The sequence below is a fragment of the Lasioglossum baleicum genome, unplaced genomic scaffold (genome assembly GCF_051020765.1).
Source record: "Lasioglossum baleicum unplaced genomic scaffold, iyLasBale1 scaffold0072, whole genome shotgun sequence".
NCBI lineage: Eukaryota > Metazoa > Arthropoda > Insecta > Hymenoptera > Halictidae > Lasioglossum > Lasioglossum baleicum.
In genome coordinates this window covers 264,891-284,204 of record NW_027469132.1, presented here as the reverse complement: position 1 = coordinate 284,204, position 19,314 = coordinate 264,891, and positions in this window count along the sequence as shown.

Genomic DNA, 19,314 nt, shown 5'->3' with positions numbered 1-19,314 from the left:
CGGAAAAAAATACAATGCAGCGTGTACGAGTATTTGCACATGTATAAAAATCGGATGGCGCGGTAACAAAAATTCTAAATTATACAGCACAAGTTGCAGCAACGGATGCGCATAAGTTAAATTACCTGCATACCGCCGTTTCCTCAAACTGTGTGTTCGTAACTAGCACTGGGACGATCGCAGTGTCACCACTGCGAGGAGGCCCAGGACTCTGCGCGGCATACGCTGGAAGAATGTCGAGCGTGGTTGGCACCGCGCAGAGACCTAAGAGGCGTTATTGGGATGGACCTCTCGTTGCCGGTAGTGGTCGATCACATGATCGGCAGCGAGAGGTCAAGAGCAGCGTTTGCCTCCTTCTGCGTGATTGTGATAACGCAGAAGGAGGCAGCGGAGAGGGAGAGGGAAGCCGACCCCCTCTCCGCCAGGAGGCCAGCATCGGCGGGGCAACCACGACGAGGCCGACGGCCCCCTGTAAGGGGCCGCAGACGTAATGGCGGCGGTGGGACTACTTAGTACTTCCACCGCCGCCAAGGGGGGCTGGCCGTTAAGGCGCCCCCGGGGTGGGCAGGTCGCGGGGGGCGATGTGGAGCAATAATCCCCTCCCCGCCTCTACAAAGATGCGACCTGCCGGCCGACCCCCCTCCTTTTATTTTATAATATTTCATTTTATTCTATATATATTTTATATTCTATATTATAAATTTTATCTTTATCTTTTATACCCCTTTATTTTGCCCCCCCCCTTCTTATGTTTGTTGTGTTTTGTCCGTTGTATTTATTTACTTATTATTATTTATTTATTTATTGACTTTTATTTTATCTATTTTATCTATACACGTTTTCATTTATTGATTTTATCTTTTATTTTATCATATTTTTAAGTTTTATGCGGGTCGACCAGGGCGGTGGGACGGGGGGAGGGGACAGACGCGAGCCGGAACTCGCCTGTGTCCCCTCCTTGTCGCGTGCGGAAAAAAATACAATGCAGCGTGTACGAGTATTTGCACATGTATAAAAATCGGATGGCGAGGTAACAAAAATTCTAAATTATACAGCACAAGTTGCAGCAACGGATGCGCATAAGTTAAATTACCTGCATACCGCCGTTTCCTCAAACTGTGTGTTCGTAACTGGCACTGGGAGGATCGCAGTGTCACCACTGCGAGGAGGCCCAGGACTCTGCGCGGAATACGCTGGAAGAATGTCCAGCGTGGTCGGCGCCGCTCAGAGACCTAAGGGGCGTTATTGGGATGGACCTCTCGTTGCCGGTCGTGGTCGACCACATGATCGGCAGCAAGAGGTCAAGAGCAGCGTGTGCCCCCTTCTGCGAGATTGTGATAACACAGAAGGAGGCAGCGGAGAGGGAGAGGGAAGCTGATCCCCTCTCCGCCAGGAGGCTAGCATCGGCGGGGCAACCCTGACGAGGCCGACGGCCCCCTGTAAGGGGCCGCAGACGTAATGGCGGCGGTGGGACTACTTAGTACATCCACCGCCGCCAAGGGGGGCTGGCCGTTAAGGCGCCCCCGGGGTGGGCAGGTCGCGGGGGGCGAGGTGGAGCAATAATCCCCTCCCCGCCACTACAAAGATGCGACCTGCCGGTCGACCCCCCTCCTTTTATTTTATAATATTTCATTTTATTCTATATATATTTTATATTCTATATTATAAATTTTATCTTTATCTTTTATTCCCCTTTATTTTGCTGTCACCTTCTTATGTTTGTTGTGTTTTGTCCATTGTATTTATTTACATATTATTATTTATTTATTTATTGACTTTTATTTTATCTATTTTATCTATACACGTTGTCATTTATTGATTTTATCTTTTATTTTATCATATTTTTAAGTTTTATGCGCGTCGACCAGGGGGGTGGCACGGGGGAAGGGTACAGACACGAGCCGGAACTCGCCTCTGTCCCCTCCTTGTCGCGTGCGGAAAAAAATACAATGCAGCGTGTACGAGTATTTGCACATGTATAAAAATCGGATGGCGCGGTAACAAAAATTCTAAATTATACAGCACAAGTTGCAGCAATGGATGCGCATAAGTTAAATTACCTGCATACCGCCGTTTCCTCAAACTGTGTGTTCGTAACTGGCACTGGGAGGATCGCAGTGTCACCACTGCGAGGAGGCCCAGGACTCTGCGCGGCATACGCTGGAAGAATGTCCAGCGTGGTCGGCACCGCGCAGAGACCTAAGGGGCGTTAATGGGATGGACCTCTCGTTGCCGGTCGTGGTCGACCACATGATCGGCAGCAAGAGGTCAAGAGCAGCGTGTGCCCCCTTCTGCGAGATTGTGATAACACAGAAGGAGGCAGCGGAGAGGGAGAGGGAAGCTGATCCCCTCTCCGCCAGGAGGCTAGCATCGGTAGGGGCAACCCCCACGAGGCCGACGGCCCCCTGTAAGGGGCCGCAGACGTAATGGCGGCGGTGGGACTACTTAGTACTTCCACCGCCGCCAAGGGGGGCTGGCCGTTAAGGCGCCCCCGGGGTGGGCAGGTCGCGGGGGGCGAGGTGGAGCAATAATCCACTCCCCGCCTCTACAAAGATGCGACCTGCCGGTCGACCCCCCTCCTTTTATTTTATAATATTTCATTTTATTCTATATATATTTTATATTCTATATTATAAATTTTATCTTTATCTTTTATTCCCCTTTATTTTGCCCCCCCCTTCTTATGTTTGTTGTGATTTGTCCATTGTATTTATTTACATATTATTATTTATTTATTTATTGACTTTTATTTTATCTATTTTATCTATACACGTTGTCATTTATTGATTTTATCTTTTATTTTATCATATTTTTAAGTTTTATGCGGGTCGATCAGGGGGTGGGACGGGGGAGGGGACAGACGCGAGCCGGAACTTGCCTCTGTCCCTCCTTGTCTCGTGCGGAAAAAAATACAATGCAGCGTGTACGAGTATTTGCACATGTATAAAAATCGGATGGCGAGGTAACAAAAATTCTAAATTATACAGCACAAGTTGCAGCAATGGATGCGCATAAGTTAAATTACCTGCATACCGCCGTTTCCTCAAACTGTGTGTTCGTAACTGGCACTGGGAGGATCGCAGTGTCACCACTGCGAGGAGGCCCAGGACTCTGCGCGGCATACGCTGGAAGAATGTCCAGCGTGGTCGGCACCGCGCAGAGACCTAAGGGGCGTTATTGGGATAGACCTCTCGTTGCCGGTCGTGGTCGACCACATGATCGGCAGCAAGAGGTCAAGAGCAGCGTGTGCCCCCTTCTGCGAGATTGTGATAACACAGAAGGAGGCAGCGGAGAGGGAGAGGGAAGCTGATCCCCTCTCCGCCAGGAGGCTAGCATTGGCGGGGCAACCCCGACGAGGCCGACGGCCCCCTGTAAGGGGCCGCAGACGTAATGGCGGCGGTGGGACTACTTAGTACTTCCACCGCCGCCAAGGGGGGCTGGCCGTTAAGGCGCCCCCGGGGTGGGCAGGTCGCGGGGGGCGATGTGGAGCAATAATCCCCTCCCCGCCTCTACAAAGATGCGACCTGCCGGCCGACCCCCCTCCTTTTATTTTATAATATTTCATTTTATTCTATATATATTTTATATTCTATATTATAAATTTTATCTTTATCTTTTATACCCCTTTATTTTGCCCCCCCCTTCTTATGTTTGTTGTGTTTTGTCCGTTGTATTTATTTACTTATTATTATTTATTTATTTATTGACTTTTATTTTATCTATTTTATCTATACACGTTTTCATTTATTGATTTTATCTTTTATTTTATCATATTTTTAAGTTTTATGCGGGTCGACCAGGGCGGTGGGACGGGGGGAGGGGACAGACGCGAGCCGGAACTCGCCTGTGTCCCCTCCTTGTCGCGTGCGGAAAAAAATACAATGCAGCGTGTACGAGTATTTGCACATGTATAAAAATCGGATGGCGAGGTAACAAAAATTCTAAATTATACAGCACAAGTTGCAGCAACGGATGCGCATAAGTTAAATTACCTGCATACCGCCGTTTCCTCAAACTGTGTGTTCGTAACTGGCACTGGGAGGATCGCAGTGTCACCACTGCGAGGAGGCCCAGGACTCTGCGCGGAATACGCTGGAAGAATGTCCAGCGTGGTCGGCGCCGCTCAGAGACCTAAGGGGCGTTATTGGGATGGACCTCTCGTTGCCGGTCGTGGTCGACCACATGATCGGCAGCAAGAGGTCAAGAGCAGCGTGTGCCCCCTTCAGCGAGATTGTGATAACACAGAAGGAGGCAGCGGAGAGGGAGAGGGAAGCTGATCCCCTCTCCGCCAGGAGGCTAGCATCGGCGGGGCAACCCTGACGAGGCCGACGGCCCCCTGTAAGGGGCCGCAGACGTAATGGCGGCGGTGGGACTACTTAGTACTTCCACCGCCGCCAAGGGGGGCTGGCCGTTAAGGCGCCCCCGGGGTGGGCAGGTCGCGGGGGGCGAGGTGGAGCAATAATCCACTCCCCGCCTCTACAAAGATGCGACCTGCCGGTCGACCCCCCTCCTTTTATTTTATAATATTTCATTTTATTCTATATATATTTTATATTCTATATTATAAATTTTATCTTTATCTTTTATTCCCCTTTATTTTGCTGTCACCTTCTTATGTTTGTTGTGATTTGTCCATTGTATTTATTTACATATTATTATTTATTTATTTATTGACTTTTATTTTATCTATTTTATCTATACACGTTGTCATTTATTGATTTTATCTTTTATTTTATCATATTTTTAAGTTTTATGCGGGTCGATCAGGGGGTGGGACGGGGGAGGGGACAGACGCGAGCCGGAACTTGCCTCTGTCCCTCCTTGTCTCGTGCGGAAAAAAATACAATGCAGCGTGTACGAGTATTTGCACATGTATAAAAATCGGATGGCGCGGTAACAAAAATTCTAAATTATACAGCACAAGTTGCAGCAATGGATGCGCATAAGTTAAATTACCTGCATACCGCCGTTTCCTCAAACTGTGTGTTCGTAACTGGCACTGGGAGGATCGCAGTGTCACCACTGCGAGGAGGCCCAGGACTCCGCGCGGCATACGCTGGAAGAATGTCCAGGGTGGTCGGCGCCGCTCAGATACCTAAGGGGCGTTATTGGGATGGACCTCTCGTTGCCGGTCGTGGTCGACCACATGATCGGCAGCAAGAGGTCAAGAGCAGCGTGTGCCCCCTTCTGCGAGATTGTGATAACACAGAAGGAGGCAGCGGAGAGGGAGAGGGAAGCTGATCCCCTCTCCGCCAGGAGGCTAGCATCGGCGGGGCAACCCTGACGAGGCCGACGGCCCCCTGTAAGGGGCCGCAGACGTAATGGCGGCGGTGGGACTACTTAGTACATCCACCGCCGCCAAGGGGGGCTGGCCGTTAAGGCGCCCCCGGGGTGGGCAGGTCGCGGGGGGCGAGGTGGAGCAATAATCCCCTCCCCGCCACTACAAAGATGCGACCTGCCGGTCGACCCCCCTCCTTTTATTTTATAATATTTCATTTTATTCTATATATATTTTATATTCTATATTATAAATTTTATCTTTATCTTTTATTCCCCTTTATTTTGCTGTCACCTTCTTATGTTTGTTGTGTTTTGTCCATTGTATTTATTTACATATTATTATTTATTTATTTATTGACTTTTATTTTATCTATTTTATCTATACACGTTGTCATTTATTGATTTTATCTTTTATTTTATCATATTTTTAAGTTTTATGCGCGTCGACCAGGGGGGTGGCACGGGGGAAGGGTACAGACACGAGCCGGAACTCGCCTCTGTCCCCTCCTTGTCGCGTGCGGAAAAAAATACAATGCAGCGTGTACGAGTATTTGCACATGTATAAAAATCGGATGGCGCGGTAACAAAAATTCTAAATTATACAGCACAAGTTGCAGCAATGGATGCGCATAAGTTAAATTACCTGCATACCGCCGTTTCCTCAAACTGTGTGTTCGTAACTGGCACTGGGAGGATCGCAGTGTCACCACTGCGAGGAGGCCCAGGACTCTGCGCGGCATACGCTGGAAGAATGTCCAGCGTGGTCGGCACCGCGCAGAGACCTAAGGGGCGTTAATGGGATGGACCTCTCGTTGCCGGTCGTGGTCGACCACATGATCGGCAGCAAGAGGTCAAGAGCAGCGTGTGCCCCCTTCTGCGAGATTGTGATAACACAGAAGGAGGCAGCGGAGAGGGAGAGGGAAGCTGATCCCCTCTCCGCCAGGAGGCTAGCATCGGTAGGGGCAACCCCCACGAGGCCGACGGCCCCCTGTAAGGGGCCGCAGACGTAATGGCGGCGGTGGGACTACTTAGTACTTCCACCGCCGCCAAGGGGGGCTGGCCGTTAAGGCGCCCCCGGGGTGGGCAGGTCGCGGGGGGCGAGGTGGAGCAATAATCCACTCCCCGCCTCTACAAAGATGCGACCTGCCGGTCGACCCCCCTCCTTTTATTTTATAATATTTCATTTTATTCTATATATATTTTATATTCTATATTATAAATTTTATCTTTATCTTTTATTCCCCTTTATTTTGCCCCCCCTTCTTATGTTTGTTGTGATTTGTCCATTGTATTTATTTACATATTATTATTTATTTATTTATTGACTTTTATTTTATCTATTTTATCTATACACGTTGTCATTTATTGATTTTATCTTTTATTTTATCATATTTTTAAGTTTTATGCGCGTCGACCAGGGGGGTGGCACGGGGGAAGGGTACAGACACGAGCCGGAACTCGCCTCTGTCCCCTCCTTGTCGCGTGCGGAAAAAAATACAATGCAGCGTGTACGAGTATTTGCACATGTATAAAAATCGGATGGCGCGGTAACAAAAATTCTAAATTATACAGCACAAGTTGCAGCAATGGATGCGCATAAGTTAAATTACCTGCATACCGCCGTTTCCTCAAACTGTGTGTTCGTAACTGGCACTGGGAGGATCGCAGTGTCACCACTGCGAGGAGGCCCAGGACTCTGCGCGGCATACGCTGGAAGAATGTCCAGCGTGGTCGGCACCGCGCAGAGACCTAAGGGGCGTTAATGGGATGGACCTCTCGTTGCCGGTCGTGGTCGACCACATGATCGGCAGCAAGAGGTCAAGAGCAGCGTGTGCCCCCTTCTGCGAGATTGTGATAACACAGAAGGAGGCAGCGGAGAGGGAGAGGGAAGCTGATCCCCTCTCCGCCAGGAGGCTAGCATCGGTAGGGGCAACCCCCACGAGGCCGACGGCCCCCTGTAAGGGGCCGCAGACGTAATGGCGGCGGTGGGACTACTTAGTACTTCCACCGCCGCCAAGGGGGGCTGGCCGTTAAGGCGCCCCCGGGGTGGGCAGGTCGCGGGGGGCGAGGTGGAGCAATAATCCACTCCCCGCCTCTACAAAGATGCGACCTGCCGGTCGACCCCCCTCCTTTTATTTTATAATATTTCATTTTATTCTATATATATTTTATATTCTATATTATAAATTTTATCTTTATCTTTTATTCCCCTTTATTTTGCCCCCCCCCCTTCTTATGTTTGTTGTGATTTGTCCATTGTATTTATTTACATATTATTATTTATTTATTTATTGACTTTTATTTTATCTATTTTATCTATACACGTTGTCATTTATTGATTTTATCTTTTATTTTATCATATTTTTAAGTTTTATGCGGGTCGATCAGGGGGTGGGACGGGGGAGGGGACAGACGCGAGCCGGAACTTGCCTCTGTCCCTCCTTGTCTCGTGCGGAAAAAAATACAATGCAGCGTGTACGAGTATTTGCACATGTATAAAAATCGGATGGCGCGGTAACAAAAATTCTAAATTATACAGCACAAGTTGCAGCAATGGATGCGCATAAGTTAAATTACCTGCATACCGCCGTTTCCTCAAACTGTGTGTTCGTAACTGGCACTGGGAGGATCGCAGTGTCACCACTGCGAGGAGGCCCAGGACTCTGCGCGGCATACGCTGGAAGAATGTCCAGCGTGGTCGGCACCGCGCAGAGACCTAAGGGGCGTTATTGGGATAGACCTCTCGTTGCCGGTCGTGGTCGACCACATGATCGGCAGCAAGAGGTCAAGAGCAGCGTGTGCCCCCTTCTGCGAGATTGTGATAACACAGAAGGAGGCAGCGGAGAGGGAGAGGGAAGCTGATCCCCTCTCCGCCAGGAGGCTAGCATTGGCGGGGCAACCCCGACGAGGCCGACGGCCCCCTGTAAGGGGCCGCAGACGTAATGGCGGCGGTGGGACTACTTAGTACTTCCACCGCCGCCAAGGGGGGCTGGCCGTTAAGGCGCCCCCGGGGTGGGCAGGTCGCGGGGGGCGATGTGGAGCAATAATCCCCTCCCCGCCTCTACAAAGATGCGACCTGCCGGCCGACCCCCCTCCTTTTATTTTATAATATTTCATTTTATTCTATATATATTTTATATTCTATATTATAAATTTTATCTTTATCTTTTATACCCCTTTATTTTGCCCCCCCCTTCTTATGTTTGTTGTGTTTTGTCCGTTGTATTTATTTACTTATTATTATTTATTTATTTATTGACTTTTATTTTATCTATTTTATCTATACACGTTTTCATTTATTGATTTTATCTTTTATTTTATCATATTTTTAAGTTTTATGCGCGTCGACCAGGGGGGTGGCACGGGGGAAGGGTACAGACGCGAGCCGGAACTCGCCTGTGTCCCCTCCTTGTCGCGTGCGGAAAAAAATACAATGCAGCGTGTACGAGTATTTGCACATGTATAAAAATCGGATGGCGAGGTAACAAAAATTCTAAATTATACAGCACAAGTTGCAGCAACGGATGCGCATAAGTTAAATTACCTGCATACCGCCGTTTCCTCAAACTGTGTGTTCGTAACTGGCACTGGGAGGATCGCAGTGTCACCACTGCGAGGAGGCCCAGGACTCTGCGCGGAATACGCTGGAAGAATGTCCAGCGTGGTCGGCGCCGCTCAGAGACCTAAGGGGCGTTATTGGGATGGACCTCTCGTTGCCGGTCGTGGTCGACCACATGATCGGCAGCAAGAGGTCAAGAGCAGCGTGTGCCCCCTTCTGCGAGATTGTGATAACACAGAAGGAGGCAGCGGAGAGGGAGAGGGAAGCTGATCCCCTCTCCGCCAGGAGGCTAGCATCGGTAGGGGCAACCCCCACGAGGCCGACGGCCCCCTGTAAGGGGCCGCAGACGTAATGGCGGCGGTGGGACTACTTAGTACTTCCACCGCCGCCAAGGGGGGCTGGCCGTTAAGGCGCCCCCGGGGTGGGCAGGTCGCGGGGGACGAGGTGGAGCAATAATCCACTCCCCGCCTCTACAAAGATGCGACCTGCCGGTCGACCCCCCTCCTTTTATTTTATAATATTTCATTTTATTCTATATATATTTTATATTCTATATTATAAATTTTATCTTTATCTTTTATTCCCCTTTATTTTGCCCCCCCCCCTTCTTATGTTTGTTGTGATTTGTCCATTGTATTTATTTACATATTATTATTTATTTATTTATTGACTTTTATTTTATCTATTTTATCTATACACGTTGTCATTTATTGATTTTATCTTTTATTTTATCATATTTTTAAGTTTTATGCGCGTCGACCAGGGGGGTGGCACGGGGGAAGGGTACAGACACGAGCCGGAACTCGCCTCTGTCCCCTCCTTGTCGCGTGCGGAAAAAAATACAATGCAGCGTGTACGAGTATTTGCACATGTATAAAAATCGGATGGCGCGGTAACAAAAATTCTAAATTATACAGCACAAGTTGCAGCAATGGATGCGCATAAGTTAAATTACCTGCATACCGCCGTTTCCTCAAACTGTGTGTTCGTAACTGGCACTGGGAGGATCGCAGTGTCACCACTGCGAGGAGGCCCAGGACTCTGCGCGGCATACGCTGGAAGAATGTCCAGCGTGGTCGGCACCGCGCAGAGACCTAAGGGGCGTTAATGGGATGGACCTCTCGTTGCCGGTCGTGGTCGACCACATGATCGGCAGCAAGAGGTCAAGAGCAGCGAGTGCCCCCTTCTGCGAGATTGTGATAACACAGAAGGAGGCAGCGGAGAGGGAGAGGGAAGCTGATCCCCTCTCCGCCAGGAGGCTAGCATCGGTAGGGGCAACCCCCACGAGGCCGACGGCCCCCTGTAAGGGGCCGCAGACGTAATGGCGGCGGTGGGACTACTTAGTACTTCCACCGCCGCCAAGGGGGGCTGGCCGTTAAGGCGCCCCCGGGGTGGGCAGGTCGCGGGGGGCGAGGTGGAGCAATAATCCACTCCCCGCCTCTACAAAGATGCGACCTGCCGGTCGACCCCCCTCCTTTTATTTTATAATATTTCATTTTATTCTATATATATTTTATATTCTATATTATAAATTTTATCTTTATCTTTTATACCCCTTTATTTTGCCCCCCCCTTCTTATGTTTGTTGTGTTTTGTCCGTTGTATTTATTTACTTATTATTATTTATTTATTTATTGACTTTTATTTTATCTATTTTATCTATACACGTTTTCATTTATTGATTTTATCTTTTATTTTATCATATTTTTAAGTTTTATGCGGGTCGACCAGGGCGGTGGGACGGGGGGAGGGGACAGACGCGAGCCGGAACTCGCCTGTGTCCCCTCCTTGTCGCGTGCGGAAAAAAATACAATGCAGCGTGTACGAGTATTTGCACATGTATAAAAATCGGATGGCGAGGTAACAAAAATTCTAAATTATACAGCACAAGTTGCAGCAATGGATGCGCATAAGTTAAATTACCTGCATACCGCCGTTTCCTCAAACTGTGTGTTCGTAACTGGCACTGGGAGGATCGCAGTGTCACCACTGCGAGGAGGCCCAGGACTCTGCGCGGCATACGCTGGAAGAATGTCCAGCGTGGTCGGCACCGCGCAGAGACCTAAGGGGCGTTAATGGGATGGACCTCTCGTTGCCGGTCGTGGTCGACCACATGATCGGCAGCAAGAGGTCAAGAGCAGCGAGTGCCCCCTTCTGCGAGATTGTGATAACACAGAAGGAGGCAGCGGAGAGGGAGAGGGAAGCTGATCCCCTCTCCGCCAGGAGGCTAGCATCGGTAGGGGCAACCCCCACGAGGCCGACGGCCCCCTGTAAGGGGCCGCAGACGTAATGGCGGCGGTGGGACTACTTAGTACTTCCACCGCCGCCAAGGGGGGCTGGCCGTTAAGGCGCCCCCGGGGTGGGCAGGTCGCGGGGGGCGAGGTGGAGCAATAATCCACTCCCCGCCTCTACAAAGATGCGACCTGCCGGTCGACCCCCCTCCTTTTATTTTATAATATTTCATTTTATTCTATATATATTTTATATTCTATATTATAAATTTTATCTTTATCTTTTATTCCCCTTTATTTTGCCCCCCCCCCTTCTTATGTTTGTTGTGATTTGTCCATTGTATTTATTTACATATTATTATTTATTTATTTATTGACTTTTATTTTATCTATTTTATCTATACACGTTGTCATTTATTGATTTTATCTTTTATTTTATCATATTTTTAAGTTTTATGCGGGTCGATCAGGGGGTGGGACGGGGGAGGGGACAGACGCGAGCCGGAACTTGCCTCTGTCCCTCCTTGTCTCGTGCGGAAAAAAATACAATGCAGCGTGTACGAGTATTTGCACATGTATAAAAATCGGATGGCGCGGTAACAAAAATTCTAAATTATACAGCACAAGTTGCAGCAATGGATGCGCATAAGTTAAATTACCTGCATACCGCCGTTTCCTCAAACTGTGTGTTCGTAACTGGCACTGGGAGGATCGCAGTGTCACCACTGCGAGGAGGCCCAGGACTCTGCGCGGCATACGCTGGAAGAATGTCCAGCGTGGTCGGCACCGCGCAGAGACCTAAGGGGCGTTATTGGGATAGACCTCTCGTTGCCGGTCGTGGTCGACCACATGATCGGCAGCAAGAGGTCAAGAGCAGCGTGTGCCCCCTTCTGCGAGATTGTGATAACACAGAAGGAGGCAGCGGAGAGGGAGAGGGAAGCTGATCCCCTCTCCGCCAGGAGGCTAGCATTGGCGGGGCAACCCCGACGAGGCCGACGGCCCCCTGTAAGGGGCCGCAGACGTAATGGCGGCGGTGGGACTACTTAGTACTTCCACCGCCGCCAAGGGGGGCTGGCCGTTAAGGCGCCCCCGGGGTGGGCAGGTCGCGGGGGGCGATGTGGAGCAATAATCCCCTCCCCGCCTCTACAAAGATGCGACCTGCCGGCCGACCCCCCTCCTTTTATTTTATAATATTTCATTTTATTCTATATATATTTTATATTCTATATTATAAATTTTATCTTTATCTTTTATACCCCTTTATTTTGCCCCCCCCTTCTTATGTTTGTTGTGTTTTGTCCGTTGTATTTATTTACTTATTATTATTTATTTATTTATTGACTTTTATTTTATCTATTTTATCTATACACGTTTTCATTTATTGATTTTATCTTTTATTTTATCATATTTTTAAGTTTTATGCGGGTCGACCAGGGCGGTGGGACGGGGGGAGGGGACAGACGCGAGCCGGAACTCGCCTGTGTCCCCTCCTTGTCGCGTGCGGAAAAAAATACAATGCAGCGTGTACGAGTATTTGCACATGTATAAAAATCGGATGGCGAGGTAACAAAAATTCTAAATTATACAGCACAAGTTGCAGCAACGGATGCGCATAAGTTAAATTACCTGCATACCGCCGTTTCCTCAAACTGTGTGTTCGTAACTGGCACTGGGAGGATCGCAGTGTCACCACTGCGAGGAGGCCCAGGACTCTGCGCGGAATACGCTGGAAGAATGTCCAGCGTGGTCGGCGCCGCTCAGAGACCTAAGGGGCGTTATTGGGATGGACCTCTCGTTGCCGGTCGTGGTCGACCACATGATCGGCAGCAAGAGGTCAAGAGCAGCGTGTGCCCCCTTCTGCGAGATTGTGATAACACAGAAGGAGGCAGCGGAGAGGGAGAGGGAAGCTGATCCCCTCTCCGCCAGGAGGCTAGCATCGGCGGGGCAACCCTGACGAGGCCGACGGCCCCCTGTAAGGGGCCGCAGACGTAATGGCGGCGGTGGGACTACTTAGTACTTCCACCGCCGCCAAGGGGGGCTGGCCGTTAAGGCGCCCCCGGGGTGGGCAGGTCGCGGGGGGCGAGGTGGAGCAATAATCCACTCCCCGCCTCTACAAAGATGCGACCTGCCGGTCGACCCCCCTCCTTTTATTTTATAATATTTCATTTTATTCTATATATATTTTATATTCTATATTATAAATTTTATCTTTATCTTTTATTCCCCTTTATTTTGCTGTCACCTTCTTATGTTTGTTGTGATTTGTCCATTGTATTTATTTACATATTATTATTTATTTATTTATTGACTTTTATTTTATCTATTTTATCTATACACGTTGTCATTTATTGATTTTATCTTTTATTTTATCATATTTTTAAGTTTTATGCGGGTCGATCAGGGGGTGGGACGGGGGAGGGGACAGACGCGAGCCGGAACTTGCCTCTGTCCCTCCTTGTCTCGTGCGGAAAAAAATACAATGCAGCGTGTACGAGTATTTGCACATGTATAAAAATCGGATGGCGCGGTAACAAAAATTCTAAATTATACAGCACAAGTTGCAGCAATGGATGCGCATAAGTTAAATTACCTGCATACCGCCGTTTCCTCAAACTGTGTGTTCGTAACTGGCACTGGGAGGATCGCAGTGTCACCACTGCGAGGAGGCCCAGGACTCCGCGCGGCATACGCTGGAAGAATGTCCAGGGTGGTCGGCGCCGCTCAGAGACCTAAGGGGCGTTATTGGGATGGACCTCTCGTTGCCGGTCGTGGTCGACCACATGATCGGCAGCAAGAGGTCAAGAGCAGCGTGTGCCCCCTTCTGCGAGATTGTGATAACACAGAATGAGGCAGCGGAGAGGGAGAGGGAAGCTGATCCCCTCTCCGCCAGGAGGCTAGCATTGGCGGGGCAACCCCGACGAGGCCGACGGCCCCCTGTAAGGGGCCGCAGACGTAATGGCGGCGGTGGGACTACTTAGTACTTCCACCGCCGCCAAGGGGGGCTGGCCGTTAAGGCGCCCCCGGGGTGGGCAGGTCGCGGGGGGGCGAGGTGGAGCAATAATCCCCTCCCCGCCACTACAAAGATGCGACCTGCCGGTCGACCCCCCTCCTTTTATTTTATAATATTTCATTTTATTCTATATATATTTTATATTCTATATTATAAATTTTATCTTTATGTTTTATTCCCCTTTATTTTGCTGTCACCTTCTTATGTTTGTTGTGTTTTGTCCATTGTATTTATTTACATATTATTATTTATTTATTTATTGACTTTTATTTTATCTATTTTATCTATACACGTTGTCATTTATTGATTTTATCTTTTATTTTATCATATTTTTAAGTTTTATGCGGGTCGACCAGGGGGGTGGCACGGGGGGAGGGGACAGACACGAGCCGGAACTCGCCTCTGTCCCCTCCTTGTCGCGTGCGGAAAAAAATACAATGCAGCGTGTACGAGTATTTGCACATGTATAAAAATCGGATGGCGCGGTAACAAAAATTCTAAACTAGAGGGTTATTGTTGTTCGCTCGCTTCGCTCGCTCGCGAGTAGGGTTGTTTTTGCTCGCTCGCTTTGCTCGCTCGCGGATAGGACTGCTCTTGCGAAAGGGTTAGTGTTACGCATGGCTAGTAGTACCTATAGCTATTAATGTTTTTTTTTTTATTTGGTGTGTGACTCTCCACGAGCCACACAAAGAACTTCCCGATTCGTTAGTTGCAGTATATTATTATCATTATTAAGTGTACGTTTTAAGAAGATTATACGTTTTCAGGGAAATTCAATAGTTTTCTACTTATCAAAATGTTTGCTATATGGCGTCGCATTAAACCAACATCGTATGCTCGTTGCTCGCTTGGTTCCTTGTTATAGCAGAGTAATGTTGCAAAATAAATTGCAAATGCTCCACAATCAAACGTATTGTTTTGATATTGTACTCTGTGATATATATATTTCTTATTATATTTGTAAAGGGCATTCAAATAATCTATTACATCATGGTTCAAATGATTAGCATTAAAACTATCATAAATGTGTACATTGCCGTTACCATCAGATCTTGTGCAAATCCAATGTCCTACTACCTTTTTTCCAATTTCACCACTGTATATTATCTGAATATTCGTCTCATGTTCTGGGATCTCTTGTAAATTATTCAAAAAAGCTCGAACGTAACCAGTATCTTGAGCAAAGTTGTATATTCCACGCTCGTTTAGATTTCTGTTCATAATTTCGTGAAATAAATTAATATGTTTATCTTGTAAATAACAATCAGGTTTTATGACTTCTTTACATTCGGCTGTTTCTAAAGCATAGTTATAACCATCATTGAGGAAACATTCTGCAGGCACTGCATATTCATGATTAATTTGCTCGATATGCTGGTCCGAGATCATTATACATTCATCAAAATTTGTAAAATTTTCAGGATTCATTTTTTGATTTGTGATTGTTACATCTGTTATCTCTACATTCTCTTCTTTTCTATATTTGACAACCTTCTTATCGAGGATTGCATAAATGGGCTTATGATAGCTGAAATATGTTTCATAAACACCGCAATCTATATCATCAACATTTGAGAAAATGATATCTATTTGCGTATTCAAATTGGTCGTTATACTATTGGATGGTAATTTAGTTTTTAAATTGTACTTGTTCAAAAGGTTAATCAAATAATTATTATCATTATCCTTGCAATTTAATATATTGTAATTGAAATCACCTATCAAAATCTTTTCACTTTCAATTGTAATTTTATTCATTATTCGTTGTACAACGCTACCAAACATAGAATTAGTAGCTTTTGGTGATTTATAACCACTTATTATATAATAATTTCTGATTCTAAAAGTAAACAGTTCTACATGCGCATTTGAACTAAATTCCTGTTCAACAAATAATTTTTCTATTAATAATTCTGTTTTTCCATAACAAATTAATCCGCGGCTGTTGTTGTCAATGTCGGATCGGAATAATATGTCATAATTTAAAATATTCAACTCATCATCTGTTTTCGTTAATGTTTCACTAAAAATTAATATATCGCTTCGCTGAAACCATGAATCTTTATTTATATGAATTAATTTACTTGTCAAAGTACCAATATTTTGATATATAACTATTAATCCGTTCTCATTGACCAAATTATTGAATGATAATTTTAATTGTTTAGTTTTTCGCAAACGATACAATTCATCGTTAGCCGGGTTTGCAGTATTGAACTTGGTTTTCTTCGATACTGTTAATTTAAATTGTCCCAAAATATATAAACCGCTCAATTTTGAAACTCTGCCCAGTGCTACATACAACATTTGTAAAGTTCGCCTTTCTGATTTTTTAAAATCCAAACATACTTTCTCGTATGTTTGTCCCTGACTTTTATGAATTGTAATCGCTTCAGCAGGAACCACTGGAAATTGACTACGTGTGATTTGATATTTTTCCTCACTCGACATATTTACTTGATTCGATACTTTTATTATTGGTGTTAAATTTTGATCAATATTTGCATTTTTCATATAATTACGATAACGAGTTCTTACTTTCACTCCTACTCTGGGCAATTGAAAATCTAACCACAATATAGACGGAATTTTAGTATTTTCTTGAAAAGTAATAAATTTTAATATTCCGCATGCTCCATTAACCAATCCGTCTTCAACATCAATGTTATTAATTATCATATATTTTATATTAATTTTCAATTTAATCTCAGTTAATAATTCGTTTTGAACTGATTGTTTTTAAAGATTGTAATATAAATTTTTTTGTACTTTCATCGATATTCTTCGAAAATGTATTCTCGGCAGTAGAGATGATTAACTCACTCTTGCATTGGGATATTTTTCGATTATTGTAAGCGGTAACATTAGCATTAGTTGCATATAATCTTATTGCTATATCTGGAACATCATTTTGATTTTTAATTTCTCTCGATTTAATTAATTTTATGTCATCTTCAGACATTTCTCCAAGAGCTAAATTATTTAGAGCATTTATAAACGCCAAATCATCTTTTTGTCGCATAACTTCCGTCAATTCATAAAATTCAAATTCGTTCCATAGTGGATTAATATCAATAAAGGGAGCCATTTCGTTTCGTCTCGAGACTTGATAAACAGGTTTATCTCGTACAGGTGGTAATTGATTTAAATCCCCAACTGCTAATACAGAAAGACCACCAAATGATTCATTTATACCATTTATTTGCCTTAAACGTGTATCAATGTAGCCTAGTATTGTGCAACTTACCATCGATATTTCATCAATTATGAGTAATTGTACTTTTGATAATTTTTCACGAATATTGTTGGCTAAGTCGCTTGACAATTGTGGTAAACTAACTCCAAATTGATTAATTGGTAAAGCGAAAGCAGAATGAATTGTTACTCCATTAATTAAAAAAGCAGCCTTGCCGGAAGGAGCACATAATAATACTATTATTTTATCCATATCTCCGCCGGGCAATTTATCAAAATAATTAGTTATTAATTGATATAGTGTTTTAATCACTCTACTTTTTCCAACACCAGCTGAACCACTTAAAAAAATTTTAAATGGAACTTTATGCAATTTAAAACAATTCAATGTATGCATTACAAATTCTTTTTGTTTACAATTTAATTCTTTTACCATATCATGAAGTTCATTTTCGTTTACTCTTGCCGGACATGTGTATCTACTTTTATGAGAATCTTTTTTTATATTTTTTTCTTTAGCATTGTCTTGTTCACCACCTTGTTTGAATATATCAATATGTTGAGTACACGAATTTTCTTTAGCAACATATTGTTCTGCTTTCTGGTTCTCTATTTCACGATTATCATTTCCCACTTGTTCCAAAGCATCATCCATAGCTTTATCACTAATTATTGAAAATTTTTCTTGATTTGTTTCAATAACATTTATATTATTTTTATAAACCATTTCATGATCAATATTTTCAACTTCACTTGGTTCATCAAGCCAAGGCATGAATAACAATATTCTCTCTCTATAATAATTTGATGGATCTTGTTTCAAGTTATATCGTCTGTATCTAATAATAGCTGTTTGATGCCGAAATCTGAAATCATTTACTTCGTCATTTTCATCATTATTGTCAGCATCACCTTCCTCTTGTTTCTTTTTCCTGATCTTTTGGTAATTAGCTGCAAAATCAGCGAGGCACATATCATGTAAATCAATATCTCTTCTACTATAATTATCAAATATATCATCCATATAAATTTCGGTGGAGTCTTCATTTAATTTTTTTAAAGCATTCTCAGATTTTAACATTAATACACGTTCTGATATCGGATTGGTATTAATGTATACTGTCTTTCTACTTTGTTTTGATAATGGTAATGATAAAACATGATAGGCTGCTTCTTGTGCAGACATTAAATTACTATTTAAAAAAACATTGGTAATATTTCGAAATTTTTCTCTAACAGTCTTATTGTTATTATCACAATCGATAGCAGCTTCCCTTAATAATTTTGATAAACCTCCTTCAATTTTACTAATGTAATTAGTTACATAACTCACCGCCGAATATTCGTCAAGTACAAACTGTAAATCCATATTCGATTCGAATAATTGTAAAATATCTGCATTATAACCATTAATATTTACTTCAAGGCTGGATCGTTTTAAGAATACCCGTTTTTGTTTTAAACTACTTCGAATAGCTAATAGGTATTCTTCATCAGTCATATTCAGTTTCTCTAGAATTTCATCATAGCTCATAACTATTTTTTTCTTATAAATTTCATTTAATAATTCATCAATAAGTTTATAGGATTTAGGTGCTATTTCATTTTTATTTAATGGTTCCAGAATCATCGTTCTTCTCATTACTGGATAAGGGATATGAAATCGACACCGCTTATTTTTTTGTCCTTTGTAACAACTATGATTATGTTTGTGCATTTGAAATTTAATATATGGATTATTTTCGTCATATCTACATGTGATAAATCGGTCAATTAAATCAATCAATTCTTTGTTATCAACATGATCGTGTCTATCTTTAACACTATTGTACATAGGTGCTCCTTTCAACCACAGAAAAATATGTTCATGTGGACTTCCACGTTGCTGAATTTCCACTCGTTCATAACTATCCACAACCTCATATTCTCCGAAAATACTTTGTTTTTGTCTTAATAACCACATAAGCTTATGTGCTTTATGATCGAAATATCGAGCGCATGTAACGGGATCATTTCTAATTAGATCAGTTTTGGTATTG